Source organism: Nycticebus coucang, chromosome 9, assembly GCF_027406575.1.
Source record: "Nycticebus coucang isolate mNycCou1 chromosome 9, mNycCou1.pri, whole genome shotgun sequence".
Lineage (NCBI taxonomy): Eukaryota > Metazoa > Chordata > Mammalia > Primates > Lorisidae > Nycticebus > Nycticebus coucang.
In genome coordinates, this window is record NC_069788.1 from 74,198,041 (window position 1) to 74,219,945 (window position 21,905).

The 21,905-nt window shown below is 38.5% G+C and overlaps 1 protein-coding gene across 5 annotated transcripts in view; it reads right to left on the reverse strand.

Moving 5' to 3' along the window:
• Positions 1-21,905, reverse strand: part of FARS2 (phenylalanyl-tRNA synthetase 2, mitochondrial) — a 523,237-nt gene that overhangs the window by 422,187 nt on the left and 79,145 nt on the right. Inside the window, exon 3 of one of the 5 annotated variants that reach the window (XM_053602314.1) lies at positions 21,247-21,320. The exons of the other annotated variants lie outside the window; for them this stretch is intronic. The gene's annotated coding sequence lies outside the window, so the exon portion shown is untranslated. The remainder of the gene's footprint in view (positions 1-21,246; positions 21,321-21,905) is intronic. 5 annotated transcript variants of the gene reach the window in all.

Here is a 21,905-nt window from a genome sequence, read left to right on the forward strand (position 1 = left end):
GAGGCTGAGGCAAGAGAATCGCTTAAGCCCAGGAGTTGGAGGTTGCTGTGAGCTGTGTAAGGCCATGGCACTCTACCGAGGGCCATAAAGTGAGACTCTGTCTCTACAAAAAAAAAAAAAAAACTTTTCAAACTAAGCTAAAACCTATGCTATCCACTCAACTCATTACATGGGGTTGCTCCAGGATCTTAAGAGAATTGGGTTCATCAATGTTACTCTCATCAAAGTAATCATGTGGACATCGAATGATGAGCCTAGAACATTCTTCTCAAGTGATGGACCAGGCCTATGACAGACTGCTTATTCCAATCTCCTGTCTCTCTAACACAGGTTTCTGTCCACGTGGTTGCTTCTTCTTGCTCACTGTTATCATTACACACTGTTCAAGGCCAGTAATTAACTGATGGCACAATTTTCACTATGTGATTTATGGGGGAATTTTCACCTGTATTCATGATGTGATCATCATTATTGCTACTCTCCTCATGCCTATCTGAATTTAATACCATTCCAGAGATTTCTTCATCATTCAAGGAACATAAAAGAGGTACATCATTACTCAGTTCAGCATTTACTCAACCTATTAACAACTCTGGTTGACTAACTTTTGGCATAAGAGACATGTGATAAAATTTTTTCATTAGTGACATGAAACCCTTGAATGTCTTCTTTGCAGGCTCATTTTCAAACATCACTGTAACCCAAAGTCAGTATCAAGCATTTGTTAATACTGATTTGTCATCCTCATTTCAAGCATTAGCAACTGCATAAGTAGCATTATTAAGGCTGAATTCTTTCAGAGGGTCTTAGAACCCTGGGAGTCTGTTCACTACAGAAAGCAGAAAAGTTTTTTTTTTTTTTTTTGTAAGTGTACATTTGTTCTTGGAGTGACAAAAAGTTCTTTGGTCACCAGGCTCTATTACAGGTGTCACACTGTGGAGAAACCGAATGCTAAAAACATTACTTTTCAAAAGAAATTTAAAAGGAGAAAGAATGGAGCAGCATTATTAAGGATCAATAAATTTTGCTTTTCTGCCAGTCCAGTTTGTCCTTCGTGAGCTTGTGTTCATAGCACAAAGTCATACTGTTTGAACTGGTCGGAAAATGTGTCTATGGGTATCTTGCTTCCTTCTGTTAAGTAAGAAAGCAATTTATCCATAAGATTTTTTCAGCTACCTTCTGAAGAGCAAAGCTTCAGATACTCTGGAGCTTCTTAAATTTCTGCAGCCAGTCTCTGAACAGTCACACCCACCTTTGACACTCAGTTGTGAATGGTATATTCTATGCATAATTTATTTAATAACCAATACACCAGTGAGGGACATATTTTCAGTTCTTCATTGTCCAATCCTCGCTGTTAATGCTCTGCCAATATCCTCACTTTTGGGGCTATGTAATGTTTTCCTATTCTCCGCGGTTCTTAGTCATCACTGTAGCTGTAAAAATTCTATAACTAGCCTTTCTGTTTCTTCAGGTTATATATGATGGAGTACCCCCTTCTACAAGACACTCCCAGACACACCACAATCAGTTTTATAATAACTCTATTTTCTGTACTAATGAAAATGGTAGATTCTCCCAGACCCTCCTTTCACTTTTACTCACAGGCTGCCTCTCACTGTTTTTCACATTCGAATTAAATTCAAAAACAACAAAATATCAAGAAACAGCAGAGATCAGCATGACCAGCACCAGCAAGGAAACAATTCACACGTCCAATCAATTCAGTTCAGATTTTGCAGCCAAATGAGTTTTGGCACCACATTTACAAAAAACTTCCAGATTTTCAGAGTCTTTCAGATTTTGGAACTGTAAATAAGAGTTTGGGGCCCAGGTTTCCCTTGGTCTTAATTCCAGTATTTCTTATCAGCTTGTCCCCAATCTGGTCCCTTCCCTTAGCTTTTCTACCTTCATCTTTACTTCCTCTGGGGACTCAAAGAGGCCCTTCAAAAATACACAGTGAATGGGGGCAAGACATGATTGCAAGAGGGACTTTACCTAACAATTGCAATCAGTAACCTGGCTTATTGTACCCTCAATGAATCCCCAACAATAAAAAAAAAAAAAAAAAAATACACAGTGACCATGTCACTTCTCTGCTGGAAAACCCTTAAGCGTCCCAATATTGGGCGACACGTGTGGCTCAGTGGGTAGGACGCGGGCCCCATATACTGAGGGTAGCGAGTTGGAACCCGGCCCTGGCCAAACTGCAACAAAAAAATATGAGGGGGGGCGACGCCTGTGGCTCAGTCGGTAAGGCGCCGGCCCCATATACCGAAGGTGGCGGGTTCAAACCTGGCCCCGGCCGAACTGCAACCAAAAAATAGCCGGGCATTGTGCCGGGCGCCTGTAGTCCCAGCTACTCGGGAGGCTGAGGCAAGAGAATCACCTAAGCCCAGGAGTTGGAGGTTGCTGTGAGCTGTGACAACACAGCACTCTACCCAGGGCGATAAAGTGAGACTCTGTCTCTAAAAAAAAAAAAAAAGTCTCCACTATTAAGTCTAGATTTCCTTACAGAGCAATCTCAAACTTTCCTGCGTCCTTTGGACTCTTACCCATGAACACCATGTTGGGAAATGATCCTAGGATTCTGGCTCCTTCCATAAACAGCCTTTTCCTTAATTCTGATATATCAACAAAAGTATGTTAACAGATGTATTAGATTTTAATTATGTGGCAGAATAGTAACTGGGCTCAGTTAAAATGGTTTCATGTCACACATATTTGACATGAATAAATATTGATCAAAAGGGAAATGTACATTAATATAATAAAGAAATAAAATATGTAAGCAGAGGGAGCATGTTCTGAATTGAGAAGAACCAATAACAGTACTAAAGACGTTTTTAGAAAAACTGACAACTTTAGGGTATAGAATGCCACAGAACCAAAGGAATCACAGGAGCCAAGAGCATAGCTGAGACTTGGTCAGATCAGACAAAAGTCTTAAAGATTAAAATGTGCAAGCCCAGCTCCAGGTCCTTGTAAACAATGACCTTGCTTCTAGCCTGGGCACCCTAACAGCCTTGAATGATTCATCACAATGTTTTTCTCATTGATTCTGGGGCATGTAAATGACAAAAGGAGAGCCCTGAAGGCAGGAAACTGCAGCTCCCACACAGAAGAGGGTCTGCAGCACAGAAACATCAGCAGCCCCTTACCATTCCCAGATGTTGGCTTGCATGGATAAATATAAATAAGTTTTAGCTCAAATGACTGTCAATCAGTGGTCTCAACGATGTATTTAAGGCATGGTTTATAACCACCACTAGGAACTTGGCACTGGACTTTGCTGCCTGGGGCACATGGCTTTCACAGGTTGGCACAGGCCCACGACAGCATTAATGAGTATGCCATTTGTCAAGGCAATTATGCAAGAACCTGGCAGATGCACAAAGACAGAAAGCCTTGTGAGACACAGTGCCAGAGCATATGGGTCAGAGAGCTGAAAAATCCCTCCACCTCACAGTCTCATTTTGTGATAGTTATCTCTTATGTAGACAACATCTTTTTTAAAAAATTAAGTCTAAGGGAGAAAATAAGTAGTGAGAGAAGCAATTCTAAACACAACTATCTCAATATACAATGCCATCTTCCTATTCAGAAAAGATGTCTTTTCATCACTATAATTCAGTTGAGAAATCCTATCAATACCTTTGTTCTCTAATAAATGCCATATTTTCAAGAATGGGAGATCTGAAGGCGTTCTACTTTTTAATTATTCAAGAATAGACAAATTCCCATGAGAAAGTATTTGGTACCATAATATTTTGAATTCCAGTGATGCCCAATCATTCTTAAGTAACCTAAATTAAGTTCATGTTACCAATATTCATTAAAAATGAATGCTTTCCTAAATATACCAGGCAAAGATTCCTCTCAATGAATGTAAAAAGCACAATACACACCCACACCCTATAACAAAAAATACAAAAATCGTCATTTATGTTCCTTAGTCTCAACAAAGTCAAATGAAACATCAAAACTGCTTGCTAATCTCAACACAGATCAACCAAAACTCACCATTTATTTTTGTTTCTATCCAAAAAAAGGTATTACATAGACTATAATTCAACATATTCCATATTTGGAAAATGACTTTATAATTATCCATGAAATTCAGCACTTAAAAGAATTTTATAATAATCTTACTCCTGTACATGTATATAAGTTTTAAATTAAAAATTCTCAGCAAATGAGAAAGAATAAAGTTTTCAGCCAGAAATAATTTAGCAAGTAGAATGGTTATAGCCAGTAAAATTAAAACTTGTTTTAAATCAACTCACTAAACTTCATATTAAAAACTATTTTAACCAATTAGAAATATTACTGTTAGAAGAAATAGCCTCTAGGTTAAAAATCCTTTTCTTCTAAATATTCTAAAGAAACCGATTATATCTAAAGTTCTCGAACTGAAATCACTGCATATAAAATACCAGATCTTGACTACTCTTGAAGAGTAAATTACACATATAAAGCAGTTGCCAGTCTGCAGGCTCACAATTATTACGTAAGGACAACAGACTGAAATACTTCTCTACCTGCAAATGGTACTGTAACATCACCTTCTCTAAGAAGACATTTCTTTCTTTTTTTAGACTATTTCTGCCATTTGATCATCACAACACCACTTATGTCTTTATGAAAGACATAAACTAACTTGTCCAAAATCATGCATACTGACCAAAAGTACTGAAGGACAACAACAGTATTCAAACCCAGCTCATCTGACTCTTACCTGGTTCTAGTCCACTCCTGATGCTTCTATTGCTAATAAATACTAGCCTACCTTGCTTTTTTCAATAGATACAGTCCAAACAAGTTTTTTGTATGAAACTCCTTTTCAAATCAAAATGTTATTTTTCCATTGACATGATTCATAATTACCGAGGTAAAGTATCTCTACAAAAAATCATGTCCCAGTCCCTTACTCTCCCAGCTACTTGGGAGTCTGAGGCAAGAGAATCGCTTGAGCCCAAAAGTTTGAGGTTGATGTGAGCTATGGCACTCTACCAAGACTCCATGGCACTCTACTGAGGGTGCCAAAGTGAGACTCTCTCTCAAAACAAAACAAAACAACAACAAAAAACAAACATAGATGTTGATAATGGGTTTACTCCTTTTGACTTGGGAAAAATATTCTTTTTTTTTGTAGAGACAGAGTCTCACTGTACCGCCCTCGGGTAGAGTGCCATGACATCACACAGCTCACAGCAACCTCTAATTCTTGGGCTTACGCGATTCTCTTGCCTCAGCCTCCCGAGCAGCTGGGACTACAGGCGCCCGCCACAACGCCCGGCTTTTTTGTTGTTGTTGCAGTTTGGCCGGGGCTAGGTTTGAACCCACCACCCTCGGCATATGGGGCCTGCGCCCTACTCACTGAGCCACAGGTGCCGCCAGTGGGAAAAATATTCTTTTTAAGGACGAAAACATTGTCCCTGTCGTCTAGAAGCTTAAGATCTAATAGATGGGTTAACATCTTAACAGATAAGTTTATTGAGTATTTTATGTGCCACGAGCGAATAGATATAGAAAACAGTCAGGAAGACCAAAGGGAAAAAAAAAAACAGTACTAATCTTCTAAAAGGAGAGCTTTTTTTTTTTAAAAAAAAGTTTCCTCCCAGAAATCAAAGTTGACTTCAAAGAACATTATAGCAGTCACTGACCTACCATATAAATGGAGAGGGATAAAAAACCCTGTTTTCAAAGTCGTATTGCCAGAGCTTTAGTCTGGTAGATATGACATCCTTGTCTTTATAGAGATTACAAAATATACTACCTCTAACTGAATGTGACAGGGATTATTCCAATTAGGAAGCAGTTTGAGTATCCAATTCTTTTTTTTTGGAGGCATGGATGGGGTTCAAATCCATGATCTTCGGTTTACGATAGAGTACCCAACTCTTAAGAAGCTTGTAAAATAAAGTACAGTACAAGGATATGAAAAAAGACAGCAATTAAGAATATTTTTCGGGCGGCGCCTGTGGCTCAAGGAGTAGGGCGCCGGTCCCATATGCCGGAGGTGGCGAGTTCAAACCCAGCCCTGGCCAAAAAACCACAAAAAAAAAAAAGAATATTTTTCAATATTGTCCAATGTCACGATGTACACACGTATCAAGACACTATCTCTATGTTGTATGTATGTGGGTGGGTCTTCTGCTAGAAGAAGTATGCTAGAAGAACAAATAAAGAAATTAACAATAGTTTATGAGATTATGACATTCCATTTGATTTCTCCTACTATGCTTTTATGCAATGACCTTTAGTAATGGAAAAGGAGGTTAAATGTAGCTTTTAGGGGGTATTGGCCAATCTCTGCCAATATCCTGTCAAAGTACATCTGAAAAATCCTCCATAAGCTATTATAAGAAATATGTCCCAAATATGTTTTTTGAAGATATTAGTTTTTGTAGGTCTGCTAAATTTCAGATTCACCAAGCAGTAGCTATCATAGTATTGTGAAAAGATTCGCTGCTATAATCCCCCTAAAAATTAATTTTATATCTCCCTGTCCAGTTCTTTTCTTTGGTCTTATGGCTCACTGCCCTCATAAAAAGCAAAAGCCTGTGTTCATGTATTCAATCAATCATTCAGCATATTTGCATTATGTGCCTCCATACATATCAGCTACAAAGGCAGGTAGGTGGACTATGAAGATGAATAATGGCCCCATACTCAGGCACACAGCCGATGGAGACAGCTGTGTGGAAGAAGTACAGTAAGTATAACCTTGATGATCTCTGAAATTATGCATCCTCCTAGGGTAATCTCAAATACTTATATCCAGACTTCGAATTTTTAGAAGATGTCAGTAAATTTGGCAGGAAGTAGGAACTCACTAAATGTTGAGTATATAAATGACTAAATGAACAAATATACAATGGGCTTGAGACAACCCAGCTCTCAAAGGAATTACCTTTTAAGGTAATTTTTTAAATTAAACTTTTTATTTTAGTAATTACAGATTGACATGCAATGGTAATAAATAATACAGAGCAATACTATGGACCCACACCTAATTTCTTCCAATGAAAACATCTGGAAAACTGAAGTATAGTATCACAACTAGGAGATTGATACACACTAAAAAAAAAAAAAGTCCCATCATCATAAGGATTCCTTCGTGCTGCTCTTTTACAGCCATATTCACCTCCGTCTCTCCACCATATGCACTACTTACTCCTAGCAACCAATGAATGTGTTCTTCACTTCCATAATTTCAAATTTTCAAGAAAGTTATGTAATTGGAATTATACAGTACAGCATGGGACCTTTGAGGACTGGGATTTTTAACTCAGTATAATTCTCTGAAAATTCATTCATATTTTTGTGAATATTAATAAATTATTTCCTTGTATTGGTGAGTAGTATTCATAGTATAAACATTTCCCAGTTTGTTTAGCCATTCATCCTTTGAAGAACATTCTTTGAACACATCTGGTTTCCTTGTGTTCCTTATTATGAAAAAAGATCCTACCAACATTTGTGTATACTTTTTATGTAGAAATATGTTTTCAATACTATGGGATAAATGCCTAAGAATGCATTTGCAGGGTCACAAATTAAGCAGTATGTTTACTTTAATTAGGAAACACCAAGCTGTTTTGCAGAGTGGCTGTATCATTTTACTTCCCACCAGCCATATATGACTAACCTCAGTTTCTCTGCATTCTCCCCAGCATTTTGCATTGTTGTCATTTTTTATTGTAGTCATTCTGATAGGTATGTCGTAATATCTCATTGTGGTTTAAATTTTCACTTTCCTAGGGGCTAAAGATGTTCAATATCTCTTCATGTGTTTATTTGTCATTTGTACCTATAGTGAAATGCTCATTCATGTTTTTGTCCACAGTTAGTTGAACCTGAGTTTAGAGAGTTCTCTCCATATAATCTAGATAGTGGTCTTTTATCAGATACATGGTGTGCAAATATTTCTCCTAGTCTATCTTTTCATCATCTTCACAGAGTCTTCTCCAGAGTAACAGTCTTTAATTTTTATGAGGTCAAATTTATCTTTTTTTTTCTTTTATAGAGAGTGTTTTACATGTCAAGACGAACAACTCTTTGCCAAGCCACAAATCCCCAAAACCGTTCTCCTATTCTTTTCTAAAAGTTTTATAAATTGACATTTTACATTTAAGTCCATGATCCATTTTGATCTAATTTTTACAAGAAGTGTTAGCTTTAGGCCAATGTGCACTGTTTTATTTATGCATGTCTGATTGGTCCAGCACCACTTATTCAGAAGACTATCCTTCCTTTGAATTACTTTTACATTTGTCAAAATAAATTGGGCTGGGGCGGCGCCTGTGGCTCAAGGAGTAGGGTGCCGGTCCCATATGCCGGAGGTGGTGGGTTCAAACCTAGCCCCGGCCAAAAACCAAAAAAAAAAAAAAAAAAAAAAAAAACAAAATAAATTGGGCAAATTCTGGTTCCTCTATTCTGTTCCACTGATCTCGTTGTCAGTCCCTCCACCAACAGCACATTGCCCTCATTATTACAGCTACAGCAGATGTTAGTATCAGGTAGAGTGATTCCACTGATTCATTCTTCTTACTGAAGATTATTTTATCGATTCTAGAACCAGTATCTGTTCCTATAAAATGTAGAAGAAGCTTCTCTATAAAAAGCCTCACTGGTTCCAAAGGGCACAGTATGGAAAATGGGGGAAAAGAGTCGCAAACCAGCAGGCAACCTGACAAACTCCTCCCTGCCATGTGATCAAGGTCAACATTTACAGTAATAAGCTATATTGATAGTACATATTGTGATGTGTTGTGATGAAAACGACCCTTTAACACTATGGCCTTTCTCCAAAGAAACAGATAACCTCAGTCTAAAAATGAGAAAAACATTTGACAAATCCAGTTGAAAGGCATTCTACATAATACCTGACAGATACTCTTCAAAACTGTGAAGGTCATCAAAAACAAGGAAAATCTGAGACACGGTCACAGCCAAAACAAGATTACTGACTTGTAATTTGGTATTCTGAATGGGATCCTAGAACATAAAAAGGGCATTACATAAAAATAAGGCAATCTGATAAAATACAGACTTTACTTAATAATAATATATAAATACTGGTTCATTACTTGTACCAATATACCACAGTAGATTAAGACATTAGTAAAAAGATAAACTGGGTATAGAACATACGGAAACTCTCTGTATTATATAGATTTTCCTAGAAATCAAGAACTGGTCTAAAATGAAATGTTTATGAAAATATATGTATTTCTAAAAAGACAAGTAATAAAGGGTAAAAATACTGTTTCGTCAAGGACACTTTAAAGTGAAAAGAAAAACTTTTGCAGGAATTTTCATAGGAATTACATTAAACCTATACGTCAGCTAGGGAGAATGACATCTTCACTATGTTGAGTTTTCCAAACTTTGAGCACAATATGTCTCTCCATTTATTTGGGTCTTATTTTTTTTTGTTTTTCTCAGTCAGCTTTTTCTAATCCTCATATACAGATACAATACATTTTATTATACATATACCTAAGGACAGTAAAATCTTTATAGTTGATCACCCTCCTAAGTTGACTTGATTTTCATAACCCAGCCACGTGCACCACATGTACATATCAGTACAACAGGCCTAGTTCCTTATGTTGACCACCTCCATATGTTGAACAATTTGGTACAGTCCTTTGGGCAGTCAACTTATATCGGTTCTACTGTATTTCACTTACTTAAGAGTGACAGCTTATAATTTTAATATCCACAGGTTCACTGCTAATATATAGAAATAACATGGATTTTTTATGTGTTGATCCTATATCCTGCAACCTTGTATAACTCACTCATTAATTTCATGGCGGGGAGGATATGTTCTGTTTTTGATAGATTACTTGGGATTTTCTATGTAGATAATTATATCATGTGCAAATAGAAATAGTTTTCTTTCTTCCTGTCTAATCTGAACATCTAGTTTTCTTGCCTTATTGCAGCGGATAGAATTTCTAATATGATGGTGAGAAAGAGTAATGAAAGCAGACATCTCTGTTTTTATCCCAATCTCAGAGGTAACACTTTGTCTTTCACCATTAAATATGACGTTAACTATAGGATTTTTACAAATATTCTTTACCAAGTTGAAGAAATTTCCCTCTATTCCTAGAATGCTGATAGATCTTATCTTGAATCAGTATTAGATTTTGCAAAATGCTTTTTCTGTCCATTGATAAAATCATAGGATTTTTCTTCTCTAGCTTGATAATACGGTAAACTCTTTTGACTAGCTTTCAAATACCGAATGAACACAAGTTTAAAAAATAAATAGAGCTTTACCAGACCTAAATAGAAAAGCATTTGTGTTTATTTGTTGAATGTCTACCCTTACTAGACTACCACATACATGGTGGTATAAATTAATTATTTATATTTTGTTGAACACTCATACTTGATGCCTATCTAATCCCCCAGCACATAATAAGCACTCAATAAATAAAGAAGATAATAATACCATGTATTCATTTGGGGAATAACCAGACAGGGCAACAGCAGCAGAGATTATGTTGTAGGAGTGGCCAACAGAAGGCACAGCCTCTATCTCACAGAGCACACTTAAGTCAATTCAAGACTTAGCAAAGGACTGAACACAAAAACTAATGACCAAAACGTGAAGCTTTTAAGAAAATAAATGAGAATACTTTCATACCTTGGCATGGGCCAAGGTTTTTTAGAACATTAAAACAGTAATCATGAAAGAATAACTGATAAAGCAGATTTTTTTCAAAGATTTAAAATCTTCCATTCTTCAACAGACATCTTTACAAAAATGAATAGGAAAGCCAAAGACTGGGAGAAAATATTTGCAAAATAAGAATAGGAAAACGGGTAGCTAGGTTATAATAACATAAAGAATTCCTACAACTCAATAATAAAAAGACAAATAGCCCAGTTTAAAAAAAAATCAACAAAGAATTGAATGAATAAACACTTTGCTAGAGAAATAATAAGCACATGCTTTGGCATCATTAGTTATCAGGGAAATGAAATAAAACCCAGTGAAATACAACTATTACTTATACTTACCACTATTATTGTTGTTGTTGTTATTGTATCTAAGTAGAATATCTAAAATTAAAAAGACTGACAACAACAAATATTGGCTAAGATGTGGAACAACCAGAACTCTCATTTGTTGGTGACAATATAAAATGGTACTCCCTTCAGAAAAAGAGATGGCAATGTTTTGTAAAACTAAACGTACCCTATGATCCAGCAATTCCAATCCTAGGTATTGACCCAAGAGAAAATGTCAGCAAGAAAAAGACTTGTACAAGAATGTTCATTGCAACTTTACTCACAACTGCCCCCAAATGGAAACAATCCAGATGTCCCTCAATAGGAGAAGTGTAAACACACAGTAGTATATTTATAATGGAATCCTATTACACTCAGAAACTACCGTTCACACAACATGAATGTGCCCAGGCTCCTCAAAAATATCATGATGAGTGAAAGAAATCAGTCACAAAAGAGTACATATGATTCTCTTTATATAAAGCAACATAACAGATAAAACTAATCTTCTGGTGGAAAAAAAATCAGAGCAATGCTTTCTGGAGGGTGTGGGTGAAGACTGACCAGAAAGGAGCATGTGGTAATGATTAATATCTGGACAGGAAGTTTGAATGGCACAGATGGATACTTTGGTCAGAACTCAAAGAACTATATGCTTAAGATCTGGGCATTTCATTGTATATAGATCTTACTTTTAAAAAAGAACTATATGGAAATATTGAGCTCTAGGTAATCAGTTATCTACATTGAGGGGGAAATCAGAAAGGAGATAGACCGGTAGATGAATAGAGGGATAGACGGATGAATATGTGAATGTGTGATAAAGCAAGTACAGTCACTGTGCTAATTGTAGAATCCAGGTGGTAGATAGATGGAGTTTCACTGTAAAACTGTTTTAATATTTTCTGAATGCTTGAAAATTTTCATAATAAAATGTTGGTGGGAAAAATAGGCACAGAATTGGATCAAGAATACAATGGTAGCTCAGGAGCAAGACGATACCCCGCATGTCTAGTTTTCAAAGCCTAGAGCTCTATGGAAGTGGCTTAAATAATGGTCAGGGGATGAAAATGAGACAGGAATAGGGCTCAGGCCCTGATGAAAGCACACGGCTTTACTTTATATATTTTATAAACTGGCAACTCAGGTTTCTATGACACATAGAAACACACAAACAAAAACCCATTGTTGAAGGGGATGGTGAATCTTATCTGTACAAGTACACGGGGCCTCAGTCAATAATAGATTACCCATGTCTTTCGCAGGAATGGATGAGTGAATGGTACCTCATTTCTATACTCAAAGACCTAGAACACAGTTAAGAACACTAAAGAGCAACTGGTTTAACATCTCAACTTTACAGATAAGAAAGCAGGGTTCAGGGAGCAAAGAGCCTTCCACGGGACTGGGCATTCACAGGAGCCCGGGCACATGAGCACAGTTGGTACGGCACTCACTCTTCCACACCACTTGTCCTGCCACAAACCCAGCATCCCTGTAGAATCTTTTAATGAGATTTTCTAGTGATTCTGGTGACAAGGTATTTGACAAATAAGGTCTACTTCATACGACAAAAATTCTTCAGAAACAGAAAGCCTGTGAAAGATTATAGGCCTATTTTCTATTTTGACATTTATTTGAAATTCAGATTCTGTTGTATAACCTAAAATGAGCTGTGGAGATAATTAATATAAACGTGAAAATCTCAGGATAAAGTGAGAAAATGGAAGAAAGGGAACATTCTTAAAGTTCAAGGCACTTTGCTATGGCACTTTGCAGCACTTAATTGTCTACTATTCTCAAAAACAAAATTCAAACACTAACCTGAAATTACTCTCCTCTTTAAATTTCTGTTTCCTGTTCTGAAGAGAACATGGACCTTGTTCTACACACGTGTGTCTGAGAGACTGTGCTCCTGAAAGAAGTCTTAGAGTTGATCTTTTGCTACAATCAAGATGTGTCCCTTAATTTGCCTGGGGTGAGGTGACACTCCTGTCAATGTCTACAGTAAGCTACACTTTTATAATCTATACAGTCCTGTGTCTTTCCGATATTTTTCAATATCAAAACAGCCACTTGGGGCGGCGCCTGTGGCTCAGTGAGTAGGGTGCTGGCCCCATATGCCGAGGGTGGTGGGTTCGGACCCAGCCCCGGCCAAACCGCAACAGAAAAATAGCCAGGCGTGTGGCGGGTGCCTGTAGTCCCAGCTGCTCGGGAGGCTGAGGCAAGAGAATCGCATAAGCCCAAGAGTTAGAGGTTGCTGTGAACTGTGTGACGCCACTTCAGGGAGACGTGCTGCCTTGGAGACCACTCACGCTCGTAACACACTACTGCCTCCTCCCGAAACAACCCAAGCTGCCTGTATGTTCAACTGCCTGCACTTGGCCTATTGGTCCAGCAGATTAGGTGGGTACAGTGTATTTAAGAGGACAACACAGGTTGACAGAGACACAGGAGAAGCAGTAGCAGCTACCCTGAATGAAAAGGAGATGTGGTATCTACCTCAGGGCCTTCCCTCAGATCTGTTTGCTCTGTTACAAATCTGTCACCACTTCTCTGCATCTACGATGCCTCTTGTATGCCCCTTACTACTTCTGTCTCCAAGTCCCCACTCCTGCCTGTGACATGATGGTATTAGTGAGCAAATACTCCCTACAGGGCCCATGGTCCTGTGTGCACATCTGCCAGGCTCTCAACTGGCACCATCTGCAGGGTCCTTCCTGAATCATGATTTGAGCCTTAGATAAACTGGACCTGTAGCTTACTCAGAGGCCACCACAGCAAATACAGTGGCTCCTGTGAAGACTGGTGAACTGAGATCCAAGCATCCCCCTAATTGACCACATACCCAGAAAGAAGCAGTGATCCCTGAAGAGAAACAGAAAAGGGCATAGCTGTCACAGGGCTCCCAAAAAAGAAAGCCAAAGAGAGCAGTGCTCATTCCCAGTCAGCACTACGCAGAAGGACTACTTGTGCCTGTGTTTAATATTTAAAGTACAAGTCACTTTTTTTTTTTGAGACAGAGTCTCACTCTGTTGCCCTAGGTAGAATGCTGTGGCACTATAGCTCACAGCAACCTCAAACTCTTGGGCTCAGGCGATCTTCTTGATCTTCTGATCTTCTTGATCAGGCCTTCTTGGCCTCAGACTCCCAAATAGGTAGGACTACAGGTACCTGCCACAATGCACAACTAGTTTTTCTATTTTTAATAGAGATGGGGTCTTGCCCTTACTAGGGCTAGTCTCAAACTCCTGAGTTGAAGCGGTCTACCTGCCTCAGACTCACAGAGTGCTAGGATTACAGGCGTGAACCACCACGCCAGGCCTTATAAATTACTTTTTATTCTATTGAAGGGACCAGGAAGGTGAACTTCATTTTTGAAACGCTCAAGAGATAAAACTGACACCACAGGCTTAGACACAGAGGCATGAGAATCAGCAGGGCAAACACCTGAGGACCCTCTCTCTTCCACAAGAATGCCTGGATACAGCCCATGTAACATCAGTTCGCACCAGACCTCACTCCTCTCCATCAGCATCCCTGCCACTCTTGACCTGCCTATACCACAAAGCATCTGCAGGCCCCCTGCTGGCCATTATATTTGCATTATTTTCAGATCATTCTTATTTCCCACTTGCATTTCTATTTCACAATTTGAGACTCTTATTTTTATACTTTATCATAGCTTTATATCCTGTTGGAAGCTATCTTCAATTATCTGAGTTAAGAGAAAGGCAAAAAATAAACAGTAATTCCCAGCTTCTTATGTGGACTAGTTTTAAAAAAAATTGAGATAAATAGGGCCGGGTGCAATGGCTCACGCCTCCAATCCTAGCACTGTGGGCGGCTAAGGTGGGTGGATTACTTGAGCTCAGGAGTTTGAGACCAGCCTAAGTAAGAGCAACATCGTTTCTCTAATAAATATAGAAAACCTAGCCAGGTGTTGTGGCAGGTGCTTGTAGTCCCAGCTACTCAGGAGGCTGAGGCAGGAGAGTAACTTGAGCCCAGGAGTTTGAGGTTGCTGTGAGCTGTGATGACACTACAGCACTCTAACCAGACAACAGACTGAGACTCTGTCTCAAACAAAAAAGAACTTAAAAAAAAAATTAGGGTGGGCGGAGCAAGATGGCAGCCCAGTAACAGCTTCCTTGCATCTGGGCACCGTGAGTCTGGGGAGATAGGACTCCAGGCATCTCTGGCTGCTGGGATCTGCCTATCATCACCCCTGAGAGGATACAGGGAGTCAGCGAGAGACTTCTGGACCCCAAGAGGAGGACTAAAACAGTGGAAAACCAGCAAGTGGTCGCGTGTGTTCAATCCGTCTAAACCCGCCCGCAACTTCCACAGGCACGAGAACTTAAAGAGCAAGAGGAAGTGAAAGGAAAATTAGGGCAAGGAAACAGATAAAAGAAATCACTCATGAGGAAGAATCAGCAGAAAACTCCAGGCAACATGAAGAACCAGTCCAGAACAACCCCGCCGAGGGACCATGAGGTAGCTACTGCAGAGGATTCCACCTATACAGAAATGTTAGGAATGACAGAAAGGGAATTTAAAATACACATGTTGAAAACAATGAAAGAAATGATGGAAACAGTGAAGGAATCTGCTAATAAAGTGGAAAATAACCAAAAGGAAATCCAAAAACACAATCAAATCAGAGATGAACGATATGAAGAATATAAAAAGGATATAGCAGAGCTGAAGGAAATGAAACACTCAATCAGGGAACTTAAAGATGCAATGGAAAGTATCAGCAACAGGCAGAAGAAAGAATTTCAGAGGTAGAAGACAAAGTTTTTGAGATAACTCAGATAGTAAAAGAGGCAGAAAAGAAGAGAGAGAAAGCAGAACGTTCACTGTCAGAATTATGGGACTTTATGAAGTGTTCCAACATACGAGTTATAGGAATTCCAGAAGGGGAAGAAGAATGCCCCAGAGGAATGGAAGCCATACTAGAGAATATTATAAAAGAAAATTTCCCAAATATCACCAAAGATTCTGACACACTGCTTTCAGAGGGCTATCGGACCCCAGGTCGCCTCAACTCTAACCGAGCTTCTCCAAGACACATTGTGATGAACCTGTCCAAAGTCAAGACAAAAGAAAAGATTCTGCAAGCTGCCAGGAGTAAGCGCCAGTTGACCTACAGGGGCAAATCCATCAGAGTGACCGCAGACTTCTCTAATGAAACTTTCCAAGCAAGAAGACAATGGTCATCTATCTTTAATCTACTTAAACAGAACAATTTCCAGCCCAGAATTCTGTACCCTGCTAAGCTTCAAATTGAGGGAGAAATCAAATCATTTACGGATATACAAACATTGAGGAAATTCGCCACAACAAGACCAGCTCTACAGGAAATACTTCAACCTGTTCTGCACACTGACCACACAATGGATCAGCAGCAAAGTAAGAACTCAGAAATTAAAGGACAGAACCTAACCTCCACCCTGATGCAAAAGATAAAACTAAGCAATGGACTCTCACAAAATAAGACGAATAGAATACTACCACACTTATCAATTATCTCAATAAATGTTAATGGCTTGAATTCCCCACTGAAGAGACATAGATTGGCTGACTGGAATAAAAAACACTAGCCATCCATTTGCTGTCTGCAAGAAACACACCTGGCTTCAAATGACAAATTAAAGCTCCGAGTCAAGGGTTGGAAGACAATTTTTCAGGCAAATGGAATTCAGAAGAAAAGAGGAGTTGCAATCTTATTTTCAGATACATGTGGATTTAAAGCAACTAAAGTCAAAAAAGACAAAGATGGTCACTTTATATTAGTCAAGGGAAAAATAAAACAAGAAGACATTTCACTTCTAAATATCTATGCACCCAATTTAAATGCTCCCAGATTCTTGAAACAGACCTTACTCTGTCTGAGCAATATGATATCTGATAATACCATAATAACAGGGGACCTTAACACTCCTCTTACAGACCTGGACAGATCCTCTAAACAGAATTTAAACAAGGATATAAGAGACTTAAATGAGACCCTAGAACAACTGTGCTTGATAGACGCATATAGAACACTCCATCCCATAGATAAAGAATATACATTCTTCTCATTACCCCATGGAACATTCTCCAAAATTGATCATATCCTGGGACACAAAACAAATATCAACAGAATCAAAAGAATTGAAATTTTACCTTGTACCTTCTCAGACCATAAGGCACTAAAGGTGGAACTCAACTCTAACAAAAATGCTCGACCCCACCCAAAGGCATGGAAACTAAACAATCTTCTGTTGAATAACAGATGGGTGAAGGAAGAAATAAAACAGGAAATCATTAACTTCCTTGAGCATAACAACAATGAAGACACAAGCTACCAAAACCTCTGGGATACTGCAAAAGCAGTTTTGAGAGGAAAATTCATTGCTTTACATGCCTACATTCGAAAAACAGAAAGAGAGCACAACAACAATCTCACAAGAGATCTTATGGAATTGGAAAAAGAAGAACAATCTAAGCCTAAACTCAGTAGAAGAAAAGAAATATCCAAAATCAAATCAGAGATCAATAAAATTGAAAACAAAAGAATCATTCAGAAAATTAATGAAACAAGGAGTTGGTTTTTTGAAAAAATAAATAAAATAGATAAACCATTGGCCAGACTAACGAGGAATAGAAAAGTAAAATCTCTAGTAACCTCAATCAGAAATGATAAAGGGGAAATAACAACTGATCCCACAGAGATACAAAAGATCATCTCTGAATACTACCAGAAACTCTATGCCCAGACATTTGACAATGTGAAAGAAATGGATCAATATTTGGAATCACACCCTCTCCCTAGACTCAGCCAGGAAGAAATAGAGCTCCTGAACAGACCAATTTCAAGCACTGAGATCAAAGAAACAATAAAAAAGCTTCCAACCAAAAAATGCCCTGGTCCAGATGGCTTCACTCCAGAATTCTATCAAACCTTCAAGGAAGAGCTTATTCCTGTACTGCAGAAATTATTCCAAAAAATTGAGGAAGAAGGAATCTTCCCCAACACATTCTATGAAGCAAACATCACCCTGATACCAAAACCAGGAAAAGACCCAAACAAAAAGGAGAATTTCAGACCAATCTCACTCATGAACATAGACGCAAAAATTCTCAACAAAATCCTAGCCAATAGATTACAGCTTATCATCAAAAAAGTCATTCATCATGATCAAGTAGGCTTCATCCCAGGGATGCAAGGCTGGTTTAACATACGCAAGTCCATAAACGTTATCCACCATATTAACAGAGGCAAAAATAAAGATCACATGATCCTCTCAATAGATGCAGAAAAAGCATTTGATAAAATCCAGCATCCTTTTCTAATTACAACACTGAAGAGTATAGGCATAGGTGGCACATTTCTAAAACTGATTGAAGCTATCTATGACAAACTCACAGCCAATATTTTACTGAAGGGAGTAAAACTCAAAGCTTTTCCTCTTAGAACTGGAACCAGACAAGGTTATCCTCTGTCACCTTTACTATTCAACGTAGTGCTGGAAGTTCTAGCCAATACAATTAGGCAAGACAAGGAAATAAAGGGAATCCAAATGGGAGCAGAGGAGGTCAAACTCTCCCTCTTTGCTGACGACATGATCTTATACTTAGAGAACCCCAAAGACTCAACCACAAGACTCCTAGAAGTCATCAAAAAATACAGTAATGTTTCAGGATATAAAATCAATGTCCACAAGTCAGTAGCCTTTGTGTACACCAATAACAGTCAAGATGAGAAGCTAATTAAGGACACAACTCCCTTCACCATAGTCTCAAAGAAAATGAAATACCTAGGAATATACCTAACGAAGGAGGTGAAGGACCTCTATAAAGAAAACTATGAAATCCTCAGAAAGGAAATAGCAGAGGATATTAACAAATGGAAGAACACACCATGCTCATGGATGGGAAGAATCAACATTGTTAAAATGTCTATACTTCCCAAAGCAATCTACCTATTCAACGCCATTCCTATCAAAATACCAACATCGTACTTTCAAGATTTGGAAAAAATAATTCTGCGTTTTGTATGGAACCGGAAAAAACCCCGTATAGCTAAGGCAGTTCTCTGTAACAAAAATAAAGCTGGGGGCATCAGCATACCACATTTTAGTCTGTACTACAAAGCCATAGTGCTCAAGACAGCATGGTACTGGCACAAAAACAGAGACACAGACACTTGGAATCGAATTGAAAACCAAGAAATGAAACTAACATTTTACAACCACCTAATCTTTGATAAACCAAACAAGAACATACCTTGGGGGAAAGACTTCCTATTCAATAAATGGTGTTGGGAGAACTGGATGTCTACATGTAAAAGACTGAAACTGGACCCACACCTTTCCCCACTCACAAAAATTGATTCAAGATGGATAAAGGACTTAAATTTAAGGCATGAAACAATAAAAATCCTCCAAGAAAGCACAGGAAAAACACTGGAAGATATTGGCCTGGGGAAAGACTTCATGAAGAAGACTGCCATGGCAATTGCAACAGCAACAAAAATAAACAAATGGGACTTCATTAAACTGAAAAGCTTCTGTACAGCTAAGGAGACAATAACCAAAGCAAAGAGACAACCTACACAATGGGAAAGGATATTTGCATATTTTCAATCAGACAAAAGCTTGATAACTAGGATCTATAGAGGACTCAAATTAATCCAGATGAAAAAAGCCAACAATCCCTTATATCAATGGGCAAGAGACATGAATAGAACTTTCTCTAAAGACGACAGACGAATGGCTAACAAACAGATGAAAAAATGTTCATCATCTCTATATATTAGAGAAATGCAAATCAAAACAACCCTGAGATATCATCTAACCCCAGTGAGAATGGCCCACATCACAAAATCTCAAAGCTGCAGATGCTGGCGTGGATGTGGAGAGAAGGGAACACTTTTACACTGCTGGTGGGACTGCAAACTAGTACAACCTTTCTGGAAGGAAGTATGGAGAAACCTCAAAGCACTCAAGCTAGACCTCCCATTTGATCCTGCAATCCCATTACTGGGCATCTACCCAGAAGGAAAAAAATCCTTTTATCATAAGGACACTTGTACTAGACTATTTATTGCAGCTCAATTTACAATCGCCAAAATGTGGAAACAGCCTAAATGCCCACCAACCCAGGAATGGATTAACAAGCTGTGGTATATGTATACCATGGAATACTATTCAGCCATTAAAAAAAATGGAGACTTTACATCCTTCATATTAACCTGGATGGAAGTGGAAGACATTATTCTTAGTAGGGTGGCGCCTGTGGCTCAAGGAGTAGGGCGCCAGTCCCATATGCCAGAGGTGGCAGGTTCAAACCCAGCCCCGGCCAAAAACCAAAAAAAAAAAAAAAACTTCACCTGCCATTATTCTTAGTAAAGCATCACAAGAATGGAGAAGCATGAATCCTATGTACTCAATTTTGATATGAGGACAATTAATGACAATTATGGTTATGTGGGGGGAAACAGAAAGAGGGAAGGAGGGAGGTGGGTGGGGCCTTGGTGTGTGTCACACTTTATGGGGGCAAGACATGATTGCAAGAGGGACTTTACCTAACAATTGCAATCTGTGTAACCTGGCTTATTGTACCCTCAATGAATCCCCAACAATAAAAAAAAATAAAATAAATAAATAAATTAGATAAACAAACTTGTTCATATTAGAATGTGAGTAAGAACACTCGGTTTCTATGTAAGGATCTGAATAGTCCAAGTAGAATCACATTACTGCATTGGAAAGCACCTTAAAGATCATACACAGCAACTTGGTCATCATGTAGAGAAGGAAACCAAGACCCAGACAAGAGTTAATGTGAACGTTTATAATGCTACAATGTATGGCTACTCCACAACTTGACAGCATGACTTTCATGCAGTCAGAACTTGCAAACATTAAAAGGAGACACTGTCAAACTCCCTTTCCTTACTGGGAGTTACATACCCTGCTACTTTACCACAGTAAGGACAATAACCAATAATTTCAATTTAGACAACTATTTGATAACTTGGTGTATTTATTTATATTTAAAAAAATGAATGGAAATGAAAAAAAGCAAGTGCTGATACCAACAACAATACACTGAGAAAATTATAGACAAAAGTATAGGAAAGTAGTGACTCCACACAACTAGACAGTTACAGAACGTAAGTTGATCATCTCGGTGTGCATAAGGGGAAGAAATTAAACTTACCACGAATACCAAGACTCCAGTGTCTAAAGGTTATCTACCAGGGGTGTCCAACCATTCTTCTTTTCTGCTGCACACTGGAAAAAGAAGATTGTCTTGGGCCACATTTAAATACACAAACACTAATGAAAGCCAGTGAGGAAAAAAAGGTCTGTGCATAATTTTCTCAATATCTAACACCACAATTTAACAGAACAGTCCTCAAAGACACCCCTGAAGTGATAAGGAGTGAGAGAAAATTGAGAATAGATTTCTAAAATATAAAGTGAAAACTAGCAGCCAGGCACGGTGGCTCACACCTGTAATCCCAGTGCTCTGGGAGGCTGAGGCGAGTGAATTGCCTAAGCTCACAAGTTCAAGATCAGCCTGAACTAGAGTGAGACCCCCATCTCTAAAAATAGCTGGGTGTTGTGGTAGGTGCCTGTAGTCCCAGCTACTTCAGATGGTGAGGCAAGATAATTGCTTGAGTCCAAGAGTCTGAGGTTGCTGTGAGCTATGATGCCATGACACTCTACCAGGGGTGACAAAGTGAGACTCTGCCTCAAAAAATTCAATAAAATAAAAGCTAGCATCAGAACATTTCGGTATTTGCTAAGTATATAGCTTACTACAGACTCATACATCAAGAGAAGGTAGCTCGTGCCTTAGAAGAAAAAACACGA